An 11,319-nucleotide genomic window follows, 5' to 3' on the forward strand; every position below is an offset into this window, starting at 1 on the left:
GCGCTCGGGGGTGCCCGCAGCCTCTCGCCCCTATTCACTTCAATCCGCGGTTGATGCCCTCAGAGCGCCTCCATCGCCTCACCGCTGCCAAGGGGCAGTACCAAGGAGCGGCGGAGCCCGCACAGGCGCTGGAGTGCGGCCCAGCTAACGACTCGTGCTGTTAATTACGGGAAGTTTCGGCCGTGCAGTGAGGAAGGATGCCAGGACAAGCAGCTGCAAGATGCCCTCCGGCCTCGCAGCGCTGTGGCAACCATGTCACCCCTCTCGGCAAAGCCCACTCTCGTGCCCTGAGCTATTTTCTTGCCTGTGAGTCAGACTGCTGTTTGCAGGATGCTTAATTCTGTTGTATCTCAAGACTTTCATCAGAGATGAGCAGAATTAACACAGTTTTGATACGCTTCTGGTGGCTGACTGACTGCATGTGACACGCAAGCACCCTGCTGGAACCAGTGGCTGTGTCCAGGATGACCGCAGGCACGGCCCGCTCAGCCTCATAGACAGTTTGCAGACTGTCTGCAGCCAGCCTGTCTGGGCCTGTTTGGTGCCACACCACTTGGCACACAGGCCCATGGCAATCACTGGCCCTGCTGGTGCCCGTGCTGGTGGCTTCGTGGCCTCTGGCTTCTGGGGGAAGTTTAGGCTGGCCAGGGGCTGGCAGTGTGGACAAGGAGCTAGTCACTTGCGGGTAGCTAAAGGTTGCTTGGAAGCGTTTACAGAGTTGTTGCAAGCAGCTGTCAGGCAAGGTTTTGCTTTGCAATAGGGTTATGTTAGTCATAGCTTTGAGGTGGATCTGGCAGCACCTTCCCTAAAGTGAGTTTTGTAAGGATGTTAAGAAGGCTGAAAGTGACGCTAAATCTCAAAACCAGATTGATTACATATATAAATATGTAATAATAAATAATAATTATTATAATAATATTATAATAAATATAATAATAAATATAAATAAATAATATAAACCATAGCAATTAACTGTTTCTTGTCTTTAATTGTCCTAGAGTGAGCTGGTAGAGATCCTTGTGAAAGGGATTAATAAACTCATCTGCCCTTGCCCACTATATATCTTTGGAGGACGGATCCTTTATTTTGTGTTTGCTTATGGTAAATTAATGACTCTCTGGTTTCTAACAGATTGTACACAGTCCTCTTTGTGTGCCTCAGAAGTTTCTTCCATCACTGGTAAGGCCTGGCAGTGTACCTACCTCCTTCATTTCCCCACTCTTCCAGTTTCTGCTTGCTGCGAAACCACCCCACTTGCTTGATTCTCTCTCCTTTTTCTGCCCGTCCTGCATTCTTGTGCTTGCTGCAGGTGCTTTGCTGTACACAGGAAAGCTTTGCCTTTCCTTTTGTGCTAGTTCTGCCCGACCTAGAAAACAGCAGTTAGGACAAAGCAGACTCGGAGCCTTCCTCCCACCACACCTTTTCAAATAAACACAGACATACACAAAAAAAAAAAACATTATGTATTGTCTATGTGCTAACAACTGGATAAATAAATACTGTCACCTTGTCACAAATGAATAGATAATAGCAGTCCATTTATAAACAACAAAACCAATCTCAGATTATTTTAATAATACCACTACAGAGAGAAAAATTACAGAGAGAAAATAGCATAACAATTGTCTTAGAATACAAATACAACATTCTGCGAATACACAGAAGCCAGGATATTTAGATGCGAGGCTGAAAGGCTGTCCTATTGAGCTTTATTTTTGTGAAAACAAGCTTCAATGTGATTTTTTTTTTCCAAATTGAGACAGCTAAGAAAATTCCTACAGTTCTCACATTATGCTGCCACATGGTCTTGAGCCTTATCAAAGAAAAACACAACCAACCAACCTGCATGTGTTTCAAGTAGACTGGGGGTAATATTCAGAGACATAAATAAAAAACAGTGACTCTGGAAAGCCTCTTCCATCCGTTCCCTATATGTGACAGCACCTGAGCTCTTCTAGCACTTAATTTCCTGGCCTTCCCAGCCCTCAAGTGCCTAAAGTCCTGTGCAAGCCTTAAGCAGAGTCTTGGCTCTGACAAGGCTGGGAGGTCATTGCCTAGCTATATGGAAACCTCAGTGCAATAATCAGCATAAAGTTGTCAGCCCAGCAGGTATCTGTCCACATCTAAAGCACGTGTACAGGCCCAAACTCCTTATCTATCTTCGCATAAGAGGTGGAGACTGTTCCCTTTAAAATGGCATGTGATATGTCTGTGGTAGATTACAGCATTATGTTTGGCTACGTAAGCAACTTGTTTTCAAAGTCCTCCACTGACTGAGGTTAGGTTCACATCCATGTTTCATATTCCTTTCAGTATGTTTTAACCACAAAGCCATAGACTGCTCTGGGGAATAGAGGAGGAACATTTTTCATTCCTTTTAGTGAAGCTGTCATAGTATAGAAGAGAATCCAAGATGAGCTGGACCTGGGAGAAACATGATTCTTTTGTATGAGATGATGTGACGAGGGTAGCAATATGAGTCAGTTTTCATCACAGAAGATACAAGCATTTCCTGGATAAGTTAGGAGATTGCATCTTCTGATCAAATGGCTTTTTCTGTATTTAATTGTACACGATCACAGACACCAGGGCTCTACTCTTCAACAAGAAACTACCTAGAGTCACACACGTTCTTATGCCTTCCTCTGATACAGGGTACCCTAAGTTTCTTTATACATATGCAGACAAGTTCTGCAGGAGAGCTGTAGCTTGTTTCCAAAATAATTCACAACCTAGTATCTGGAAGCTGACCACGAGGTGAAATTTTAGTCTGTTCACGTTTAGAAGAGTGTGAAAGCGGATTTACTACTTGGGGTTTCAACTATTAAGTTATTATGTAGCAGGGCAACTGTATTTTAATAGACACAGGATTTTGCTGAGCTTATTAAAAACAGCTCTGCAGAGACCGACAGCCTGGCACCCTTACGGTTTTTAGTCTTTATCGATAAAGGACTGATCTAAGCATATGCCCTAGGATCAGCATTTTGTTATTGACTGTTGACTATTGATTATAAGGCAAACCACTAGCTGGTTTGAATCTTAGTCTGACATTCCTTATTCTTTCTATGATGTCTCTTACAGTGTTCCAGGTTTTGCACTGGCAGCTCAATGCTCAAGCTGTAGGCATTGAAACATGTGGCTTGAAGGCAAGGAAATCTCTTCTTGGGTCTAGAAAAATCTGAGTGCATTTGGAAAGTTCTGGAAATGACTGGATCTGGAAGGAGTCAATCTGGAAAAGCCTGAGTGCACCAATTACCTCAGTGACTAAGACCAAGGTAAAGCAAGACCCTCGAGACCTATGCTAGTATCACCATCATTGAGCTGTTTTCCTCAGAATACTTTCTTTCTGCCCCACAACATCGAAGTTTTCTTCCAGATGGCTTCTTCTATGTTACGTTACGCATTCAGTAGCATGAGGAGCATGCTGTATGTTAACTTTCCACAAAACTTGCACTAAGTATGTCTTCCTGTAAGTCTATCTCACAGTAGAAATAAATGGCCTAGTGGCAAAGACTTAAACATTCAAATTAAACGTCTGCAATTAATTCAAGCTTTTTCCTGAGCAGACTTTGCTTAAATAGTTCTTAAAACTCTTTACTCTGATTTCTCTCCTTGAATGAAGCCTCAAGGAAAGACGTGAAGCAGTATTCCCTTCCTTAGGTTAAGGGTTTGACTTTTTTTCTCCTTGGCTTTGGTTTCTTTGTGTGTTTGTTTGTTTTGTTTTTAATAATTCTATCTTGCTGGTGTGAGGTAGCACATAAGTCTAGTGAATCTTAGCCAAAGTCTTGTGCTCACACAGTAGGCCTAACTCTGAGGATTTCTCTAATAAAATCCAGTATGACTCAGTCCGAATGAATCATTCACAATCTCTCTTTCTCTATTTGCAGAATATTCACAGCAGATCATGATTTCCTCAAATATATTGCTGTTCTTCAGGTTATTTTATAAATTTGTCTGACGATTGTCAATGTGTCTTCTTTGCTATTGTTTTTTAACATATCCTACATATTTGTAATTTAAACTGGGCCTTTTATCTGTGATTGCTGAGTAGGTCACCAAGCACGATATTGTTTCCTGTCCCTTAGAACATAAGATTTTTAAATACTTTCACGTGTGTGTTTAAAATTCATTGTCTATCAGTTTTTCTGCCGGTGCAAATCCAAACTGATCATTTAAATAGTTCAAGGAAAAGCGAGCATAAAGCAGCACACATAAGTATGGATTCATTTAAAAACCCATACCAATGGCAGTGTATTTTCATGGCTTTCCCATCTCAGACTATGACACTGTCCCCCACTGAGTGCATTGCATCTACGTGGAATTCACAAAGCTGGGGAGCTATGGCTGTGATTCTAACTTATGGCTGATGATAGCATTTACACATACATTACTGTTAAAATTGAACATTTGAAAATGCTTTACCAAGGCTATGGTTTAGAAATGCATCTGAAATAACTGAAGAGATAGAACCATCGATCCTGATTACAAACAGAGGGTTAATTCTTCTGTTGATGTAAATCAGCATAGCTGATAGATTTGTGCTGATTTACGTTGGTAAAGCCCAGAAAATAGAGGAGATATATGACAAACAAAGGGTGCTATATTTATTTCATAAGTGAGAAATACTTCATAACTCAGGCACACCACTGGCATGAATAAGTTATGAAAAATCTTCACAGCCAAAAGAACATAATCATCCTTCATGTATAACAGATTTGTTTATTCTGTAAAGATTCATTTCAGTTGATTAATTATCAGTATCTGCTGATGGTGGAGGTAACAAGCCATCTCTGATGAGAGAATCATTTTAGGACATGCTCAGAATATTTTATCACCTCACACAACTTGTATATGCCTAGAATATTTATCATACTGTGTACTAATACTATCCCATTTTTTAAAGCTAAGTACTGAATGTAAATTATATTATAGATACAGGAGCTGCCTATGTTTTTCCTGGTGGTTATTTTTTTTTCTCCATAAGGGGAATTTAAAAGAAATAGATTAAAACACGGTAACAGCATGTCAACTGCTGAACTGCACTGCTTCATTAAATCATTGTTATTCTGAACCAGTAAAAACATTTGCATAAGTGCAAATGCCACCTTCTAACAATACTATCAGAATCGTTTAATCTTACACCAAATCCAAATCTGTACCAGCCACAGTGCGTGCTCGGTGGCCAATATTCACAGATGGAGGTTTGTCAAAATTAGCTTCCTTTTCTTGTAACTTTAATAATTAAAGTTGTAACACCAAGTTAAAATAAAAATTAGAGATTAGATTTTCTCCATTCTGAAACATTTATAAAGAGAAGAAAATGATAATAAATCTGTCAATCACTGCAAAGCAGAGAGCAAAAGTAGATCAGATTTTCAACGCAATGTATTAATTTGCTATTTATAAAGTTACCCTAATCACCACAATATCTATAATTTAAAGCATTGATATATTATCCATAAAAATATAGGTTAAACATCTATTAATAAATTGCTTCACCAAAATTTTTATCATATTTGAATAGCCACGCTACTTTTAATCAGACTTTAATCACAGAATAGACTGATTCATTTTACAGAACGTGTCCATCTATGAAATATACATATATTGATATCTGCACACACTGCACATTTCATGCAAGAGAACAGCTGGGTTTTAGTTGACCAAGAATCCACAGAAAGCAGTAGAACATCTGCAAAGTTTTGTACAAAGCACCAAGTTTCTCTTAGCTATAACAAACTGAAAATATAAACATTTGGTCGTCTTAAAATTGAATATATTCTTTCACTTTCCAGCCAAAAGACGTTTAAAAAAAATTATTTTCCACGGATATGCAACACTTATTAATTATTAGTACACGTTTCCAGAGTACCCATGAGCCTCACCTCAAGAAAGGTGTTCTAGCTCAAAGTTCATTAAAGCCAGCTATAGCTTTTCCACAAGTTTCAGTGCTTTACACAGAGTCACCTACCTAGGTATTTACAGCTGTCCATTATCAGTGTATCCCAGCTTTTGGTATTTGTTTTGTTAAAATGGGCTGGATAAAGAATGTTCAAAAGGTTCTTAATTACTTAGAGAACTGGAAACATAGATAGCAAGTATGTTTACCTAGGGATGATGATAACTTCTAATTATTTTGGGCACTTGTTTTTAATTTGATTACCAAAGAAAAGCAGTTTATTTGATCACGTTTCTTTTGTATATATCTGGTCAGAAGTCAGCTTTTAGCCAGTTTCAACCAGAGAGAAAAGCAGCAGTCTCAGAGGTATTAAATTCCTCCAGATTTTGTAAAAAGCAGCAGTCTGATAAAGAATAAAAATGCCTTATTTCTTCCACTGAAGAATAGACTACATTGTAAGTTCATCGCTTAATAGACTCGAAAGAATCCATATCCAAGAAGAGACTACAAAAGTATAACCACAGGGGAATACGTCAGTTCAGATACCGATCTCTTTAAACTCCAGAAGAATCCACAGGAAATCAGTCGGTCTTGGTTGCTCTGCTTTCCTGACGGATTGTTTCTTTTTTTAGCGTTGTTTGTTGTTGTTTTCAGTGTGGTTAGAATAGGCCTTGGAGAGGTGGGAAGAAACCATCTGGGTCTATGATTTCATGCCTCAGAAGCAGGCATGGCATTTCAGGATGAATTGTATGGTAAGTGGCAACTCAGTAAAAATGTGTCATGCAGCTTTTGTGCTCAGTGTCTCAGAGCTTTCCCAGATGGATATTCGAGATATTTGAGACTTTCCGCTGAGATCTTGAAAGTTGTACTGCAACAGAAGTTGTTTGTGTTTAGCCCACTACTTCTGCTGGTAACAAAATTCAAACAATAAATAGAGAAAATTCATTTATATGATTACTGAAATCAACAGAAGTTCCATTTGAGAATATGATTTTCCCCGTATTAGACTTTATGGATGGATAGCTCTCTTCTCCTTCTCCACTACTTCTACTATAGCAGGGCTAATCAGTAACAGGGAGAGAGAGAAAAACCTGCAAAAGTAAAGAAACCATTCACCTCTGGTGTAGTGAAGAAAACAACTTTCTTGTATACTGCTTTGCTTGTTCATATTAACACAGAGTGACTCAAAGTGTGCATCACTGAGCCGTTCATGGCTTGGTGACAGAATCCGTTAATTTAGCCTTCTGTAGGACTACTGGTGATGTAGTCATAACATGCGCTCAAGTGCTGTGTACCTGCTTCTTGACATACTGCCCTGTCAGCATAGAACATGTAAAGTCACCATGAGCCTCATTACTGGATTTAGCCAGTTAATGCAAAAAGGTGGAGTATACTGATTGAGGGAATACGTGCAACTTTTTTTATACTGGGATTTGAAAGCAATACTTTTCTTAAATTCCCAGCCACAATTCAGATGGTAGGATAATAACCAGCACCGAAGAGCTACAGGGTAGTTGTTCTTCCATAAGTGCGTGGTGTTTTCTTTGGTCATGGATCCACTCATCTCCATTTGCAACTTTGAGACTGCACTTGGTGAGGTTCCCATAGAAGCTGAACCTGAAGAACATTTGGTGTCTACTTAGTAGTACGGCTTGTGGCAGGAATTATATATTTACAAGACTCCTGAGGAAGCTTGCTAGCACGGCTATATTGTTCAGAAATTCATATGAAATAGCACTTTGCTGATGGATCTCTTACAGTGAATGAGTCACATCTGCCAGACTTCCTTGGCTTTGGAAGCTGCAAAATGACAATTGTATGCAACGCTTATCTTCCATCCCGTCAGGCTTGGGTTGGTTCCTGGGTATATAGTGGAGATTCTGGTCTCGGTTTATTTGCCCTTAAAAGCTAGGCAAAGCAACAGCTTTCTCTCTGTTCTTTTGTTGTACTTGATATCAAGTAGGAGTTATATCCTGCCAAAAGTTAGGCATGGGCAGAAATAGCCTTCAGTTCCAGAGTGAAAGGCCTAAGTCTGCTGACCTGCAGCACTTGCTGCACAGCACGTTGTTCTGGGGTTTTGAACAAGAACCAAGAGGAGGAGTTCAGATTGCTTTTTTGTGGGATTGCATCTCACTTTAAGTTAAACTGCATAAGGCATTAGAGGGGAATTTTAAAAGTTTAACTAATTAGATCTTTTGAGAGACTTATTAGTCCAAGTCAGAGAATTCTCTGAAGCAGAAAGAATATATTCCATGAGTGATTATGTAGAAACAAACTGTGCCTGAGCATTTAACATACCACTCTGTATTTCAGGGAGAAATTTTAGGTACTTAGATCAAGTATCACAACAGATGCTCTTTCAGTTTCCCTTCAGGCAGATCATCTGCAGTCTACTTACCTCAGAGCCACTGACTTCAAATGCTCATGTAAATCATTAACTTGAACCATTTATTCTGACTACAGCTACATGGTCTAAAGTTGATGTTTGGAGTCTGTTAATCATTACTTGTCATCTGCTTGCTATGTATCAGAAGGTGATGCCAGACTCTCTTGCTAGTTTTGCAGAGCTCAGCACCTCTGCCTCTTTACGTAACTAACTTGCATTCAGCTTCTCTTAAACTCCCTGAAATGCTTCATCACATCTATTTTCTAACCTTTCTATTGCTACCCAAAGAGACATCCTAAATTCCCTCAGTCAGATCCATGAAAAGATGGTGAAGCAGTTGGGAATTTATTCCCAAAACTGTATGGGGAGCACCATAGAAGCTTCCCTGTACAGCTCTGCAGGCATTCCAGGCAATGTCGTCGCTCATGTCCTCACCTGACCCATTCCTGTGAGAGCTGAGGAGCTTAGTTCATAGCTCAGCCAAGGTTTTAAGGCCAGAAACTGACATTCCTTTGCCCCAGAGGACTTGATCTATGAGGGACTAAGGACTGACCAGATTCTCAGTTTGCAGCAGGGTGCGTAACAGCCAATGAAATGTTCAGAAATACTCAAAGAAGGAAGTCGTGCTGCTCCCAGCTGCTTGGTGCCTCCTGACTGTCATTATGTCTGTCACATTTTGTTGTACAGCAAATGATTTGAGGTCCTTGGACACATTAAAATGTTACAGTTCTTGAAGAGTCCTTGTGCTTGTATCTTCAGATGTTTGGGTTTTTTTGCCCCAGTAATACACAGGTCCATACTGGCCTTTCACCTACTACCCTCTGATACTGTGTTGTTTCAGTCTCTTATCATCCAGTCTTCCTTCTTTTCATCTCTTGACCTTTCCCAAACTGTTCTCTGTCCTCTGCTACTCATAAAACTGCTTCTCTTATTGATTGCCTTTTTGTCTTTGGTCTGTATTTCATTCCCTCTGCCACTAAAATCATCCCTTGCTCTGTCTTATTTCTAATCCTAGTATTTGCAGCTTCATCCCTCTTCAGTTGTTCTGGTTTACTTCTTAGCATAGTAACTGAAGTCTTTTGAGAAGTCCCTTTACATTTTTTCAATGACTCCTACTCCTTGGTCCTGTGCTCTTAGCTCAAACTGTGTTACTATTTCCTAACACAGACTTGTTTCTCCTGTGCTCAGATGGAGCCATTTTGTCCTCTTTTGTGCACTGGAAGCAGAAGATTTTAGTCTGGATTTTAAGTGCTGTGTTAGCCAACAGTAGCAAAGAGTTTCCATTCCATGGAAATGCAGACAGCCTACAGCCCTCAGCTGCTGGCTTCGTTTAGTGCTAATATTTGAAGAATTCAGGTACCAACCCTGAGCAAACCATTACTAAGAATTTACAGATTTCAAATTTTCCTAAGTTTTCATCTTGTCTATGTTATTTTAGTGGTAAAAAAAAAAAAAAAAGCACATTCCTAATACAAGCATTAAGTTTCTATCAGTTTTCATCCATCTTCTACATCTGCTACAAAGTATGGTGGGTGCAACAGCTAACACTCTGAAAACATTTGTAGCATTCAAGAAAAAAAAAAAAGAACAAAAGAACAAAAAACCACCCCACATTCTTTTTGCCTTGTTCACCCAAATGGCTGGATAATGTTTGCTAAAACTTTCGTTAACAATGCCACCATAAGCCAGCAAGCTAGCATGGAAGATGTTTGCCAAGAATTATGGCTTAAGATGTCAGCAACTGAAAACAAGATCTTATTGTTGAAAATATCAGAAGAAAACTTTATCTAGGATTTAATAATGAATAAATTATTTGTATAATCCTTTTTCTTCTTGATTAATTGCATTTTTTGGAGGCATGAAATGTAATATGTAATATGTAAATATAAATTCTACTCTATTGAGTAAAATAAAAATATTTATTCAAATACAACTTCTGATGCTGAAGCTGCAATTCCAGACTGAACAACAAAACCTAATAGAGTATAGATCGTATTTCAACCTTTGTGCTTTAGCATTACTCTGTAAAGGTATACTGTTTCTTTATTGCTTTCTCCGGAAAAACCTCTGTGCTGTTCTTCATGATGAGCAATACCTTAAAGCACAAATAGTTTTGTGGTGGGAATGATGCTGCTCCAGAATTTGGAAGTTAGGGTTAACGAGGATCTCAGATCCTACCTTTAGGTTTGCACAGTCCTATGACTGAGTAAATCAAGAAAAAATTGCATGGCAATGTGCCCCAGTGATCTTTAGTGGCAAATGAAGTTTAGATGTGCTGCAGTGTATTCTTACAGTTCTCAGGTCAAATATATGTGGCTGCTTTCTTCTGATGCCTGGGGGAAATTCTCAGTTTGGGGTGCAACAGTCTTGCTAGATTAGCTGGAAGGTGAGGGAAAAGACGGTGAATAGATGCATGGAAAGAAATGGGTAAAGGCTACTGTTGTTAAAGAATGCATTTAACCAAGAATAAACCAAAAGCCGAACAGAAAGATTTAAATGGTTAATTACAAATAATTATTAATTAATTAGTTATAAATTGTATAATATTCACAACTCCTCAGGAAGTAAACTAATGCAGTGCTCTAATTTTAACCTGAAGTCTTCGCCATTAACTGTAAATTCTAGTACTCGTTAATGCAAAGCAAATAAACACAAAAGGTACTCATTCATCACGAAGAATTATATGTAGTTCTAAGAAATTCAGTCTATCTTCAATGTATCTAATTTATAAAGGACCTCTTTTTAAGATGAAGAATTCTGAAATCGCATTTTTTCCCCAGAAAGTTTTTTTTTCTGCCATCTTTTCTGTAACGCTGTGACATTTTCAAGCTGCAGATCTCCGATGTTGTTTTCCAAGGGAAGCTATTTCCGTGGCCTGAGTGAGCGAACTGTGCAAAACAGGCCGCAGAGCAGGAAAAGGAGAATGAGTGTCCAGGGGAAAACAACCACAACTACAAACAACAATTGCAGTGAACGGACCAGGAGGAGCCTGAGGTTTTGTGACTCTCAAACTAGCCTTTAGAAAGCAAAAGTA

General features: G+C 39.3%; 1 long non-coding RNA gene across 1 annotated transcript; it reads left to right on the forward strand.

Annotated features, from left to right (window-relative positions):
* Positions 7-9,755, forward strand: LOC110394609. Its single transcript, XR_002435737.1, has 3 exons — positions 7-306; positions 1,132-1,179; positions 3,082-9,755. It is a non-coding gene; the product is annotated as an uncharacterized LOC110394609 (long non-coding RNA).

The sequence above is a fragment of the Numida meleagris genome, chromosome 2 (genome assembly GCF_002078875.1).
Source record: "Numida meleagris isolate 19003 breed g44 Domestic line chromosome 2, NumMel1.0, whole genome shotgun sequence".
Taxonomy (NCBI): Eukaryota; Metazoa; Chordata; class Aves; order Galliformes; family Numididae; genus Numida; species Numida meleagris.